This window comes from Aegilops tauschii, chromosome 5, assembly GCF_002575655.3.
Source record: "Aegilops tauschii subsp. strangulata cultivar AL8/78 chromosome 5, Aet v6.0, whole genome shotgun sequence".
NCBI classification, from domain to species: Eukaryota; Viridiplantae; Streptophyta; class Magnoliopsida; order Poales; family Poaceae; genus Aegilops; species Aegilops tauschii.
In genome coordinates, this window is record NC_053039.3 from 246,786,078 (window position 1) to 246,801,809 (window position 15,732).

Genomic DNA, 15,732 nt, shown 5'->3' on the forward strand with positions numbered 1-15,732 from the left:
TATATATATACAGAAATTACCTAAGAGGCTAAGTGAGAGCTATGGCAACGAGCTGGATGAAGTAGGCTTCATAGCACATTGATGTCACTGCAATATCCAGGCATCCCAAAAAATGCATGCCACATCCATGTCTTAGGACCGGCCATGGTTTCAAGAACGATGGTGACATCCTTCTTGTATGGTCTGAGTTATCCATGCCATGCCGCAGAGATAGTTCTTCCACCTCGAGTGCATGAAATCAATTGAGTTAACCATGTCTGAAAACCCCCGTGCTTTGTTCATCTCCAAAAGGCTCTGAGTCTCGTGAGCATTGGCTGCTCTCAAATACTCTTGCCCGAACACTTCAACCTTCGCACACAAGATTGAACTGCTCTCTCCCATTGACAAGTTATCATCAATGAAATCGGCTGGAGCACAATATGTCATCATGCGCAATGCGGCAGTCAACTTATGGATAATGCTATGGCCAAGATCTCCATCACAATTCCTCATTTACTCGAAGGACCGATTATATTGCTTCACAAAATTGGCAATGTGAAGGAACAAATCAGGAGACATCCTAAATCGGCATCGAAAGTATTGCTCTGGATACACAACATTTGGAACAAAATAGTTGAGAGTCAATCTACCGTGTCCATCTTGCCTCATCCTATGAATCACCTACCGGACAAAAATGGAACCAGCATGCTTCGGCCTCTTGTTCTTGTGCATCATCAAGACCAAAGCAATGTCCTCCTCTTCATTTATGTGATAATCATCTTCGGACGCGGAATCATCCCACGTAGAGGATTCAAGTGAGCCCATCTACAACACGATAATTTTCATTACAAACTACTCTGATGCCGCAACACCAAAACTAAGAAATATTTTTTTACCTTTGAGACTTTTCCTCAAACATCTAGAGTGCATGAAGGAAGATTCCGGTCAGCTGCTCGTCAGGGTCGAGGTGGTCGTTGCGCTTGGTAGGAATGGCCTTGGGATGACCTCGTTGACGTCAGGGAGGTCAAGGTTGTGGCAACAACCACCGTTGTCGCGCCGTCCAAGAGCTATGAAGGAGCAGTGGCTCGGCTCGGTCGCAACTGTCATATGGTTAGCAGCAGCACTGCAACGGGTACTAGTCGACCTAAACGACCATCAGTTGCTGATGCGGCTATTACTGGTGGTGGAGGGGCGGTGACTGGCGGAATCAGCTGAAATCAGAGCGGCAGCAGGTCCTGAATCTGCGCGGTTGCAGGTTGTAGCGACCGTCGGAGTGGCAGGATCAGCCGGACGGTGGTGGGAAGGGGAGGAGACGGGTTCGGCGGGAGGAAATCTCAATGTGGTGGTTGGCATGTGCGCGGCTATGGTTTTTAGTTTTGCGACAGCGACGCGGCAGCCGTATGTTTGCAGCATGAGCGGCCAAATATGCGTCTACCCAAAACTATTGCAGCACCATATTGGGATAGGGCATCTGCTTGAGCATTGTTTTTGGCAGATCTCATATTTTGCATCATCTATTGAAGATGTTCAAACATGGAGCTCACGGGCTTGATTTGGAGCGGCCTCCATGAATTATGACAATCGAGCGCGGAATCACCAATCAAGATTTTTTTTGCTAAAATCTTCAAATTGACAGTTCTTATAGCGATCGGATCAATATGATAACTCTTGTCCGGTTGCTCAAATCTAACTTCCTAAACCTATAATTTGTAGCTCCACCGCTCATGGGTAAGAATTTTTGAGAAAAAGGGTTTCCCCCCGCTTTATATTATGAAGCAATGGACCAAGCATCCAACACATCAGTACATATTAGGAACAAGGTAGAAAGTCATGCTGGGGGCACAGCGGAACAAGCCCCAACGAAGTCTAAAAAAAGAGAGCTAATCCGGCTCGGGGGGTGGTGGCGGTGGAGGTGGCGGAGGAGCGAAAGCCGATGTCGCGGAACGAAGACCTGCCATAATGTTGTCGATGACGCCATGGTCGCACCGCTTGCTAAGCGGTCTCCAGAGCTGTAAGAAGCCACACATTTTATAGATTGCATCAGTCACACGGTATGGAATGATACGCTCGATGACTAGTTTATTGCGGGAACACCAAAGGGTCCAAGCAAGAGTGCCCAAAGCCACCCAAATTGGGGGCGACTAGGGCCGGGGAGCCTAAGGGCTTCCCCAAATAGGTCCGGGAGGTTGTCATGGCACCAATTGCCGCCAACCACCTCCCGGAAGCAGTTCCATAGGAACTGCGCTACAGGGCACCGGAAGAAGATGTGGTTACAGTCTTCCAGGGCCAAACAAATGGGACAGAGGCCATCCCTAGGGTCATTACGTTTCCTGACCTCCGTCCCCGACGGGAGGCGGCCTCGGACCCATTGCCAGAGAAAGATGTGAATCTTCAATGGGAGTTTGATCTCCCAGATCACCGATAGTTCCACCGGGCCAGGGGTGGGAACGATCGCCTGGTAAAGGGACCTAGTCGAGAATCTGCCATTTGGCTCCAGGTGCCAAGACAGCGAGTCAGGCTCAAGGGAGGGGCGATGGAGGGCGATACATTCGAGCATTTCGTCCCATTACTCGAGCTCAACCGCCCCGAAGGTACGGCGAAAGGCAATGGCACCCAAGTCAGCTAAGGCCACGGCTACAGAGAGTTGTGGTCGGACACAAGTCGAGAATAACGCATAGAAGCATTCCACAAACGGGCGAGGCCCCGCCCACCGATCGAGCCAGAATAATGTGCCAGACCCGGAACCAACTTTAATAGAAGTCCATATGCGCAAGACCGGCATCAGCCGGATCACTGATTGCCAGAATTGGGATCCTCCAGATCTGGGAGCGAATGCCAGTGGCTGCCCGCGGAGATACTTCGCGTGGATAATCTCGAGCCACAGGCCTCCCGTATCGGTCTGAATACGCCAGAGCCATTTGGAGAGGAGGGAAATATTCATCCGTTTGGATGAAATGACTCCCAGGCCGCCCTGGTCCTTAGGCTTGCAGATCTCGGACCACTTCACCATGCGGTACTTCTGTTTATTGTTCTGACCCGCCCAGAAGAATCTAGATAGGAGTTTGGTGACCTCATGATGAAGGGATTCATGTAGACTATAGAATCCCATTATGTACATCAAAATACTAATGAGGGAGGAGTTCGTCAAAATGACTCGAGCGGCTTTAGATAGCCATCTCCCCTGCCAAGGTTCCAACCTAGGTTGGAGTTTGGCGACTATTGGGTGAAATTCTTTCTCCAGTAGCCATGTGTCACTAATCGGCATGCCAAGGTAAGTGGTCGGGAAGGATCCCAATCGACAATTCAAGCGATTGGCGATCCGCTGAGCCTCCGCCTGGGAGTATCCCAGGACCATCACCTCGCTCTTGGCGAAGTTGATCGTGAGGCCCGACATCTCCTGAAAGTAGAGGAGGAGGAACTTGAGGTTCCGAATATCGTCGTCCGATCCCTCCACCATCATAATGGTATCATCCGCATACTGGAGGTGGGTCAGACCTCCATTGTTCACAAGGTGGGGACAAATCCCTCGAATATGACCGGCCTGCTTGGCCAAGTCTAGGATCGAGGCCAAAGCATCAACCACAAGGTTGAAAAGAAACGGGGAGATCAGATCCCCTTGCCGGACGCCTTGGCTAGTCAAGAAGTAAGGCCCGATCTCCCCATTGATGTTCACAGCTGTGCGGCCGCTCGTCACTAACTGCATCACCCTCGCGACCCAATGGGAGTCGAAGCCACGCTTGAGCAACACCTCCCGAAGGAAGGACCAATGAACGGTGTCGTATGCTTTATGGAAGTCAATCTTGAAGAACACCGCACGGAGGTGCTTGCTCTTGACCTCATGGATGACCTCGTGGAGAGCAAGAATCTCATCCAGAATAAACCTGCCCTTCGTGAAGGCGGGCTGGTTCGGGTGGTGGATCCGAGGGGCGATTAGGGCCTCCCTAGTGGCATACCCCTTAGCAAAAATCCGGAATATCACATTGAGGACCGTGATAGGCCGGAATTGCCTTATGTCAGCAGCACCCGGCACCTTGGGAATTAGAGAGATGGTCCCGTAATTAATCCGGGACATATCTAATGTTCCCCTAGCAAAATCCTGGAACAGGTCCAGGATGAGGTCCTTAACCATCGGCCAGAAGGCCTGGAAGAAGCGAACCGGAAGCCCATCCAGACCTGGGGCCGAGGCTGGGTTCATGGCTTTGACAAAGGTCTCGACTTCTGAGGCATCAAATGGAGCGAGCAAGGCCAAGTTCTCCTCCAGGGAAACTAGTTGGTCAGGAGACCAAATATGGTCCGCCAGGGCGATACCCCCTCGAGGGCGCCCCGCGAATAACAACTTGTAGAAGTCGTCAACTAGAGAACGAATAATAGCAGGATCTTGGAATAGCTGCCCCCATTCCCATAAAAGGGGAATGGAGCATCATCGCCTACGACCATTAGCGATGGCCAGGAAGTAGACCGTGTTGGCGTCGCCAAACAACACCCAATTAACAGAACTGAGCTGTCGCCAGAACTCCTCCTCCTTGGAATAGATCTCCATGAGGGAGTCTTCCAGGTTATATCTATGGGCACATTCATCAGCGGAAATCCCGGAGATATCCACGCGAAGGTCAAGGGCACGGATCTCCTCGAGAAGAGAGGCCTTCTGGAGACGGAGGTCACGCCCAATATTGGCACCCCACCCTTTCATGAATTGCCTAGACCGTTTGGAAAGGTGGTGCCATTCGTCCAGAGTGGACATCCGCCTGGGCTCGGCTAAAGCCGAGACCCAATGAGTCTGGACGGCAGCCATAAAGCCCAGTTGTCGGAGCCAGAAAGCTTCAAACCGAAACTGCGGTGGAGGCCGCGGTCTCTCATCCCTAGAAGACAAGAGCAGGGGAACGTGGTCGGACCCAATGCGAGTAATCACCTGGAGCGAGGCCAAAGGAAACCGGAGCTCCTAGTCGGGTGAGACAAACACGCGGTCGATTACATTAAGGGTTGGGGAAACCTGTCGATTAGTCCAGGTAAACCGCGCCCCGACCCTATCCAGTTCTAGGAGACCTAGATCCACAACCCAATCATTAAACCGATTCATCTCCGCATAATCAACACGCGAATTGCTCTTTTCCTCGGGGGAGCGGAGAAGGTTGAAATCTCCACCGACCACAACCGGTAGGGTCGTGGAAGAAATCTTGGCATGGAGTTCGGCCAAAAAAGCGGCGGAGCAACTATGGTCGGCTGGGCCGTAGACCACGATGATCTCCCACTTGAAATTCATATCGCGTTCCCACTTCCCAGACCTCCATGCTGATGAAGTGGGATCCACGATCCATGGATCCCACCTCAAAGGTGGCATCCTTCACACCGAGAAGGATGCCACCGGAGTGGCCGGTCACTCCACTAGATGGCAACCAGTGCCATGCGAATAGATGTCTACTAAGGCACTTAATACCTCTTGAGCATGCGTTGGTTTTTTGCTTCAAGAGGAAAGGGTGATGCAGCAAAGTAGCGTAAGTATTTCCCTTAGTTTTTGAGAACCAAGGTATCAATCCAGTAGGAGGTTACACACAAGTCACCTTGTACCTACACAAACAAATAAGAACCTTGCAACCAACCCGATAAAGGGGTTGTCAATCCCTTCACGGCCAGTTGCAAAAGTGAGATCTAATAGAGATACTAAGATAAATATTTTTGGTATTTTTATGATATAGATTGGAAACTAAAGATTGCAAAATAAATAATGAAAGAAATAGTAAATTGGTAGGAAATAATATGATGGAAGATAGACCCGGGGGCCATAGGTTTCACTAGTGGCTTCTCTCAAGATAGCATAATTTACGGTGGGTGAACAAATTACTGTCGAGCAATTGATAGAAAAGCGCATAGTTATGAGAATATCTAGGCATGATCATGTATATAGGCATCACGTCCGTGACAAGTAGACCGAAACGATTCTGCATCTACTGCTATTACTCCACACGTCGACCGCTATCTAGCATGCATCTAGAGTATTAAGTTCATAAGAACAGAGTAACGCATTAGGCAAGATGACATGAAGTAGAGGGATAAACTCAAGCAATATGATATAAACCCCGTCTTTTTATCCTCGATGGCAACAATACAATACGTGCCTTGCTGCCCCTGCTGTCACTAGGAAAGGACACCGCAAGATTGAACCCAAAGCTAAGCACTTCTCCCATGGCAAGAAAGATCAATCTAGTAGGCCAAACCAAACTGATAATTCGAAGAGACTTGCAAAGATAACAAACCATACATATAAGAATTCAGAGAAGAACCAAATATTGTTCATAGATAATCTTGATCATAAACCCACAATTCATCGGGTCTCGACAAACACACCGCAAAAAGAATTACATCGAATAGATCTCCAAGAGAATCGAGGAGAACTTTGTATTGAGATCCAAAGAGAGAGAAGAAGCCATCTAGCTAATAACTATGGACCCGAAGGTCTGTGGTAAACTACTCACACATCATCGGATAGGATATGGTGTTGATGTACAAGCCCTCCGTGATCGATTCCCCCTCCGGCGGAGCGCCGGAAAAGGCCCCAAGATGGGATCTCACGGGTACAGAAGGTTGCGGCAGTGGAAATAGGGTTTCGTGGTGCTCTCGGATGTTTTCAGGGTACATGAGTATATATAGGCGAAAGAAGTAGGTCGGTGGAGCTACGAGGGGCCCACGAGGGTGGGGGCGCGCCTCCCTACCTCTTGGCTTCCTCGTTGTTTGCTTGACGTTCACTCCAAGTCTCCTGGATTGCTTTTGTTCCAAAAGTAACTCTCCCGAAGGTTTCATTCCGTTTGGATTACGTTTGATATTCCTGTTCTGCGAAACACTGAAATACGCAAAAAAAACAGCAATTTGCACTGGGCCTTCGGTTAGTAGGTTAGTCCCAAAAATAATATAAAAGTGTATAATAAAGCCCATTAAACATCCAAAACAGATAATATAATAGCATGGAACAATAAAAAATTATAGATACGTTGGAGACGTATCAAGCATCCCCAAGCTTAATTCGTGCTTGTCCTCGAGTAGGTAAATGATAAAAACAGAATTTTTGATGTGGAATGCTACCTAGCATAATTTTCTAAGTAATTTTCTTTATTGTGGCATGAATGTTCAGATCCGAAAGATTCAAGACAAAAGTTTAATATTGACATAAAAATAATAATACTTCAAGCATATTAACTAAGCAATTATGTCTTCTCAAAATAACATGGCCAAAGAAAGCTTATCCCTACAAAATCATATAGTTTGTCTATGCTTCATTTTCGTCACACAAAAATGCTCTCATCATGCACAACCCCGATGACAAGCCAAGCAATTGTTTCATACTTTAGTAATCTCAAACTTTTTTCAACTTTCACGCAATACATGAGCGTGAGCCATGGACATAGCACTATGGGTGGAATAGAGTATAATGATGGGGGTTGTGTGGAGAAGACAAAAAAGAAGAAAGTCTCACATTGACGCGGCTAATCAACGGGCTAGGGAGATGCCCATCAATTGATGTCAATGCAAGGAGTAGGGATTGCCATCCAACGGATGCACTAGAGCTATAAATGTATGAAAGCTCAACAAAAGAAACTAAGTGGGTGTGCATCCAACTTGCTTGTTCACGAAGACCTAGGGCATTTGAGGAAGCCCATTGTTGGAATATACAAGCCAAGTTCTATAATGAAAAATTCCCACTAGTATATGAAAGTGACAAAACAAGAGACTCTCTATCATAAAGATCATGGTGCTACTTTGAAGCACAAGTGTGGAAAAAAGGATAGTAGCATTGTCCCTTTTATTTATTTTCTCTTTTTTTCTTTTTCTCTTTTTTGGGCCTTCCCTTTTTTTATTTGGCCTTTCTCTTTTTTTGGGACAATGCTCTATTAATGATGATCATCACACTTCTATTTATTTACAACTCAATGATTACAACTCGATACTAGAACAAAATATGACTCTATATGAATGCCTCCGGCGGTGTACCGGGATGGGCAATGAATCAAGAGTGACATGTATGATAAATTATGCATGGTGGCTTTGCCACAAATACGATGTCAACTACATGATCATGCAAAGCAATATGACAATGATGAAGCATGTCATAATAAATGAAACGGTGGAAAGTTGCATGGCAATATATCTCGGAATGGCTATGGAAATGCCATAATAGGTAGGTATGGTGGCTGTTTTGAGGAAGATATAAGGTGGTTTATGTGTGATAGAGCGTACCGTATCATGGGGTTTGGATGCACCGGCGAACTTTGCACCAACTCTCAAGGTGAGAAAGGGCAATGCACCGTACTGAAGAGGCTAGCAATGATGGAAAGGTGAGGGTGCGTATAATCCATGGACTCAACATTAGTCATAAAGAACTCACATAATTATTGCAAAAATCTACAAGTCATCAAAAACCAAGCATTACGCGCATGCTCCTAGGGGGATAGATTGGTAGGAAAAGACCATCGCTCATCCCCGACCGCCACTCATAAGGATGACAATCAAAGAACACCTCATGTTTCACATTTTTCACACAACGGTTACCATACGTGCATGCTACGGGACTTGTAAACTTCAACACAAGTATTTCTCAAATTCACAACTACTCAACTAGCATGACTCTAATATTACTATCTTCATATCTCAAAACAATCATCAAGTATCAAACTTTTTCATAGTATTCAATGCACTTTTTATGAAAGTTTTTATTATACCCATCTTTGATGCCTATCATATTAGGAATAATTTTATAGCCAAAGAAAATTACCATGCTGTTCTAAAGGACTCTCAAAATAATATAAGTGAAGCATGAGGGATCAATAATTTCTATAAAATAAAACCACCACCGTGCTCTAAAAGATATAAGTGAAGCACTAGAGCAAAACTATCTAGCTCAAAATATATAAGTGAAGCACATAGCGTATTCTAATAAATTCCGATTCATGTGTGTCTCTCCAAAAGGTTTGTACAGCAAGGATGATTGTGGTAAACTAAAAGGCAAAGACTCAAATCATACAAGACACTCCAAGCAAAACACATATCATGTGGTGAATAAAAATATAGCCTCAAATAAAGTTACCGATAGATAAAGACGAAAGAGGGGATGCCTTCCGGGCCATCCCCAAGATTAGGATTTTGGTTGTCCTTGAATTTTACCTTGGGGTGCCTTGGGAATCCCCAAGCTTAGGCTCTTGCCACTCCTTATTCCATAATCCATCAAATCTTTACCCAAAACTTGAAAACTTCACAACATAAAACTCAACAGAAAATCTCATGAACTCCGTTAGTATAAGAAAACAAATCACCACTTTAAGGTAATGTAATGAACTCATTATTTATTTATATTGGTGTTAAACCTACTGTATTCCAACTTCTCTATGGTTCATACTCCCCGATACTAGCCATAGATTCATCAAAATAAGCAAACAACACACGAAAAACAGAATCTGTCAAAAATAGAAAAGTCTGTAGTAATATGTATCAAACGTATACTTCTGTAACTCCAAATTTTTTGAAATAAATTGGTGGATGTGAGTAATTTATCTATTAATCATCTGCAAAAATAATCAACCTAAAAGCACTCTCCAGTAAAAAATGGCAGCAAATCTCGTGAGCGCTAAAGTTTCTGTTTTTTATAGCAAGATCATAAAGACTTCACCCAAGTCTTCCCAAAGGTTCTACTTGGCACAAACACTAATTTAAAACATAAAACCACATATAAACATAAGCTAGATGAATTAATTATTACTAAACAGAAACAAAAAGCAAGAAACAAAAATAAAATTGGGTTGCCTCCCAACAAGCGCTATCGTTTAACGCCCCTAGCTAGGCATAAATGCAAGAATAGATCTAGGTATTGCCATCTTTGGTATGCAATCCATAAGTGGATCTCATAATAGATTCATAAGGTAGTTTAATTTTCTTTCTAGGAAAGTGTTCCATGCCTTTCCTTAACAGAAATTGGAATCTAATATTTCCTTCTTTCATATCAATAATTGCACCAATCGTTCTAAGGAAAGGTCTACCAAGAATAATAGGACATGTAGGATTACAATCTATATCAAGAACAATAAAATCTATGGGCACATAATTCCTATTTGCAACAATAAGAACATCATTAATCCTTCCCATAGGTTTCTTAATGGTGGAATCCGCAAGGTGCAAGTTTAAAGAACAATCATCAAATTCACGGAAACCTAACACACTGCACAAAGTTTTCGGAATTGTGGAAACACTAGCACCCAAGTCACACAAAACATATCATTCATGATCTTTAATCTTAATTTTAATAGTAGGTTCCCACTCATCGTAAATTTTTCTAGGGATAGAGACTTCTAATTCAAGCTTCTCTTCACAAGATTGCATTAAAGCATCAATGATCTGTTTAGTAAAAGCTTTATTTTGATCATAAGCATGAGGAGAATTTAACACGGATTGCAACAAGGAAATACAATCAATTAAATAAGAATTATCATAATTAAATTCCTCGAAATCCAAAATAGTGGGTTCATTGCTATGTAAAGTTTTGACCTCTTCAATCCCACTTTTACCAATTTTTGCATCAAGATCTAAAAACTCCGAATCATTGGGACGCCTCTTAACTAAAGTTGACTCATCTCTAGTCCCATCATTATCAAGATTCATATTGCAAAACAAAGATTTAATAGGAGACACATGAATCACTTTTAGATCTTCATCCTTATTATCATGAAAACTAGAAGAATACGCTTTCATAAAGCAATCTTTTTTAGCACGCATCCTAGCGGTTCTTTCTTTGCACTCATCAATGGAAATTCTCATATCCTTGAGAGACTCATTGATATCATGCTTAGGTGGAACATATCTAAGTTTTAAAGAATCAACATCAAGAGAAATTCTATCCACGTTCCTAGCCAACTCATCAATCTTAGGCAATTTTTCTTCGAGCAAAGCATTGAAATTCTTTTGCGAAATCATAAATTCATTAACACTAGTCTCAAAATCAGAGGGCATCTTATTAAAATTTCTATAAGAGTTGTTGTAGGAATTACCATAATTATTAGAGGAATTACTAGGAAACGGCCTAGGATTAAAGTTTCCTCTATAAGCGTTGTTACCAAAATTGTTCCTACCATCCATAGATTCATATTATTCTCAATCAAAGCAGACAAAGGCATATCATTAGGATGAGAAGAAACACTCTTATTAGCAAACAACTTCATAAGTTCATCCATCTTTCCACTCAAAACATTAATCTCTTCTATTGCATGAACCTTTTTACTAGTAGATCTTTCGGTGTGCCATTCAGAATAATTAACCATAATATTATCTAGGAGTTTAGTAGCTTCTCCTAAAGTGATTTCCATAAAAGTGCCTCCCGCGGTCGAATCTAAAAGATTTCTAGAAGCAAAATTCAATCCGGCATAATTTTTTTGTATAATCATCCATAAATTCAAACCATGTGTAGGGCAATTACGTATCATTAATTTTATCCTCTCCCAAGCTTGTGCAACATGCTCATGATCAAGTTGATTAAAATTCATAATATCGTTTCTAAGAGAGATGATCTTAGCGGGAGGAAAATACTTAGAGATAAAATCATCTTTGCACTTATTCCATGAATCAATACTATTTTTAGGCAAAGACGAAAACCAAGTTTTAGCATGATCTCTAAGCGAAAATGGAAATAGCTTCAATTTGACAATATCATTATCCATATCTTTCTTCTTTTTCAAATCGCACAAATCAACAAAGTTGTTTAGACGGGTAGCGGCATCTTCACTAGGAAGGCCAGAAAATTGATCTTTCATGACAAGATTCAGCAAAGCAGCATTAATTTCACAAGATTCAGCATCGGTAAAGGGAGCAATCAGAGTGCTAAGAAAATCATTATAGTTGGTATTGGAAAAGTCACACAATTTAGTATTGTCTTGAGCCATCGTGACAAACAATCCAACACACAAGCACACAAGAAACAAGCGAAAAAGAGGCAAACGGAAAAGGAGGGCAAATAAAATGGCAAAGTTGAAGTGGGGGAGAGGAAAACGAGAGGCAAATGGCAAATAATGTAATGCGAGGGATAAGAGTATGTGATGGGTACTTCGTATGTCTTGACTTGACTTGACTTGGCGTAAGCCTCCCCGGCAACGGTGCCAGAAATCCTTCTTGCTACCTCTTGAGCATGCGTTGGTTTTTCCCTTGAAGAGGAAAGGGTGATGCAGCAAAGTAGCGTAAGTATATCCCTCAGTTTTTTAGAACCAAGGTATCAATCCAGGAGGAGGTTACACACAAGTCGCCTTGTACCTACACAAACAAATAAGAACCTTGCAACCAACGCGATAAAGGGGTTGTCAATCCCTTCGTGGCCACTTGCAAAAGTGAGATCTGATAGAGATACTAAGATAAATATTTTTGGTATTTTTATGATATAGATTGGAAAGTAAAGATTGCAAAATAAATAACGGAAGAAATAGTAAATTGGTAGGAAAATAATATGATGGAAGATAGACCCGGGGGCCATAGGTTTCACTAGTGGCTTCTCTCAAGATAGCATAATTTACGGTGGGTGAACAAATTACTGTCGAGCAATTGATAGAAAAGCGCATAGTTATGAGAATATCTAGGCATGATCATGTATATAGGCATCACATCCACGACAAGTAGACCGAAACGATTCTGCATCTACTACTATTACTCCACACATCGACCGCTATCCAGCATGCATCTAGAGTATTAAGTTCATAAGAACAGAGTAACACATTAGGCAAGATGACATGAAGTAGAGGGATAAACTCAAGCAATATGATATAAACCCCGTCTTTTTATCCTCGATGGCAACAATACAATACGTGCCTTGCTGCCCCTGCTGTCACTGGGAAAGGACACCGCAAGATTGAACCCAAAGCTAAGCACTTCTCCCATGGCAAGAAAGATCAATCTAGTAGGCCAAACCAAACTGATAATTCGAAGAGACTTGCAAAGATAACAAATCATACATATAAGAATTCAGAGACGAACCAAATATTGTTCATAGATAATCTTGATCATAAACCCACAATTCATCGGATCTTGACAAACACACCGCAAAAAGAATTACACCGAATAGATCTCCAAGAGAATCGAGGAGAACTTTGTATTGAGATCCAAAGAGAGAGAAGAAGTCATTAGCTAATAACTATGGACCCGAAGGTCTGTGGTAAACTACTCACACATCATCGAGAGGCTATGGTGTTGATGTAGAAGCCCTCCGTGATCGATTCCCCCTCCGGCGGAGCGCCGGAAAAGGCCCCAAGATGGGATCTCACGGGTACAGAAGGTTGCGGCGGTGGAAATAGGGTTTCGTGGTGCTCTCGGATGTTTTCAGGGTGCATGAGTATATATAGACGAAAGAAGTAGGTCGGTGGATCCATGAGGGGCCCACGAGGGTGGGGCGTAGGCGCGCCTCCCTGCCTCATGGCTTCCTCGTTGTTTGCTTGACGTCCACTCCAAGTCTCCTGGATTGCGTTTGTTCCAAAAATAACTCTCCCGAAGGTTTCATTCCGTTTGATATTCCTTTTCTGCGAAACACTGAAATAGGCAAAAAATAGCAATTTGCACTGGGCCTTTGGTTAGTAGGTTAGTCCCAAAAATAATATAAAAGTGTTTGATAAAGCCCATTAAACATCCAAAATAGATAATATAATAGAATGGAACAATAAAAAATTATAGATACGTTGGAGACGTATCAGCGCTCAAGTTCTGCAAGGGAGAACTCTGTGCGCATTGTTTCCTTGGACCACAACCACATCTATGGATTCATCACGCATGTACTCAATGAACTGCCTGCGGCGGCCATCGTGGCCGAAGCCCCGCAGGTTCCAGAATAAAGCGCGCATGATCACTCATCTAATGGGTCCTCCCTGGACCCAACTGTGGTGGAAGCACTAAGAGCGCGACGCAATTGGGCAGTACGAGAACGCGTGCGACCACGAATCTCACCCGGGTCGATCGCGGGGAGACCCTGCCCACTAGCCCTACGGGGCGTAGAGGGAGGAACCTCCGCAGCCGCTTCCGCCTCGCGAGCCCGAATGGCCGCGAGGTGGCCCTCCAGGATCTCCTTGGCCTGGAGGGAGGCAAGCTGCTCTAAGACCGGGCCCTTCTCACCACGGAAGACAATAGCCGAGTCGGCTGCAACCTTGGCCAGGTGGCCAAGGGGAACACCAGCAAAAGCGGAAAAGGAATTGTCGCAAATATCATCAAGGTCAGAACAAGGAGCCTCGGAGTCGGACGAACCTGTATCAAGGTTGCGGATGGCGGCGCGGCGGGATGCCTTCTCTACCGCGGTCGGCGAGGGCCCAGTCAGCCGCAGGGCCGCCCCAAGCCTAGCACTCTTCCGGGCCGAAGAGGCCGGAGTAGAGGCCGAGCGGTGACGGCCGCGAGACGACGGAGGTCTGGACAACGCGGGAGAGGAAGCAGCCACGGGGCCGAGCTCTAGGAGAACTGGCACCGGGGAGGCCTCCCGGGCTGCCACCGGAGACACAAGCCGCTGGGAGGATGGGGGGCGGACCTCCATGCTACCCAGGCTATCACCACTCCCCTCCTCATCAGACATGGACAACGCCGCGGGGAGGAAGGGTGGGGGGAGGGTGGCGCCAGGCGGGAGGGCGGCCGCCTCGTCGAGCATGGCCGCAATAGCCTCGATGTCCTCAGACTCAGTGTCGAGATCGGCGTCGAAGGAGCCAAGTCCCGAACAGTGAGTAGAGGAGGGGTGGGAGGAGCCAGCTGGGGGGGGACCATCCCCAGGATCTGTGGAGTCGTCGTCGGAGGGCTCAGAGCGGGGGGAGCGGCTGCGGGGGCGGCGTGGGGAGCCCTGAGGATCAATCCCCCCGCCAGGTCCCCGCTCAGGGTTGGCGTCATCGCCAACATCCGGGCTGAGGGGATCAGTGGCAGTCCCACTCTCAACCGAGATGTGCAGGTCATACCCAACGTCGTTGAAAAACATCCGGATCGTCGTCTGCTCATGGGTAAGAAGAAGGGAGAAAAGAGATTGGTCGTTAGATTATGATGGAGCGCGTGAGGTTATCTTGCACGGAAACGAGCGAGGACAAAGAAGAATTCCCATCAGTTTGTAGATAATGATGGTTCAACTTACGCGCTAATAATTTGAACGAGAAAGTAAGTCACGGAAAATATTCACACAGGGGATGTAGCTTAAATGGTAGAGCGCTCGCTTTGCATGTGAGAGGCACGGGGTTCGATCCCCCGCATCTCCACCTACAGTAGCATGACCTGGGAATTCTTTTTTTTTTTTTACAGTCGCTCCATGAATAGGAAATCTGTACTATGATTTTTTGTCTTTCCATCAGCACGACCTGGGAATTCTTTTTTTTTACACAAGCCGACCGGGGGTCTTGGAATGACTGGATCACCCGACCTCGAGCTCGAACTCTTTTTCCATGGCGAGACCATATGCACTCGTCAAGTACTTCCATGACTAGGATCATTTCCACGCAATCTAGGGCTCTCTCTATGCAGAATATGAGGTCATACCAACCCTTAGGTGTTTTTTTTCAATTTCAAATATTTTTAAAAATTCTAAAAATAATTGTGGATTATCAAATCACATGGGTGTACAAACCCTAAAAATTTCAAATCACAATTCGAAATATGCATTGAGGGAAAAAAAGATAAATCCAACATAAACACTGTCACATAAAGACAAAAGTCAAAATGCCATTATTCACAATTGAATTTGTCCTTTTGTTTCTTAATATGCATTTCGAATTTGGACCTCTCGCATGA

General features: G+C 44.8%; 1 non-coding gene across 1 annotated transcript; it reads left to right on the forward strand.

Moving 5' to 3' along the window:
* Window positions 1–15,130: 15,130 nt before the first annotated feature.
* Window positions 15,131–15,203, forward strand: TRNAA-UGC (transfer RNA alanine (anticodon UGC)). The gene has a single exon. It is a non-coding gene; the product is annotated as a tRNA-Ala (tRNA).
* Window positions 15,204–15,732: the final 529 nt, after the last annotated feature.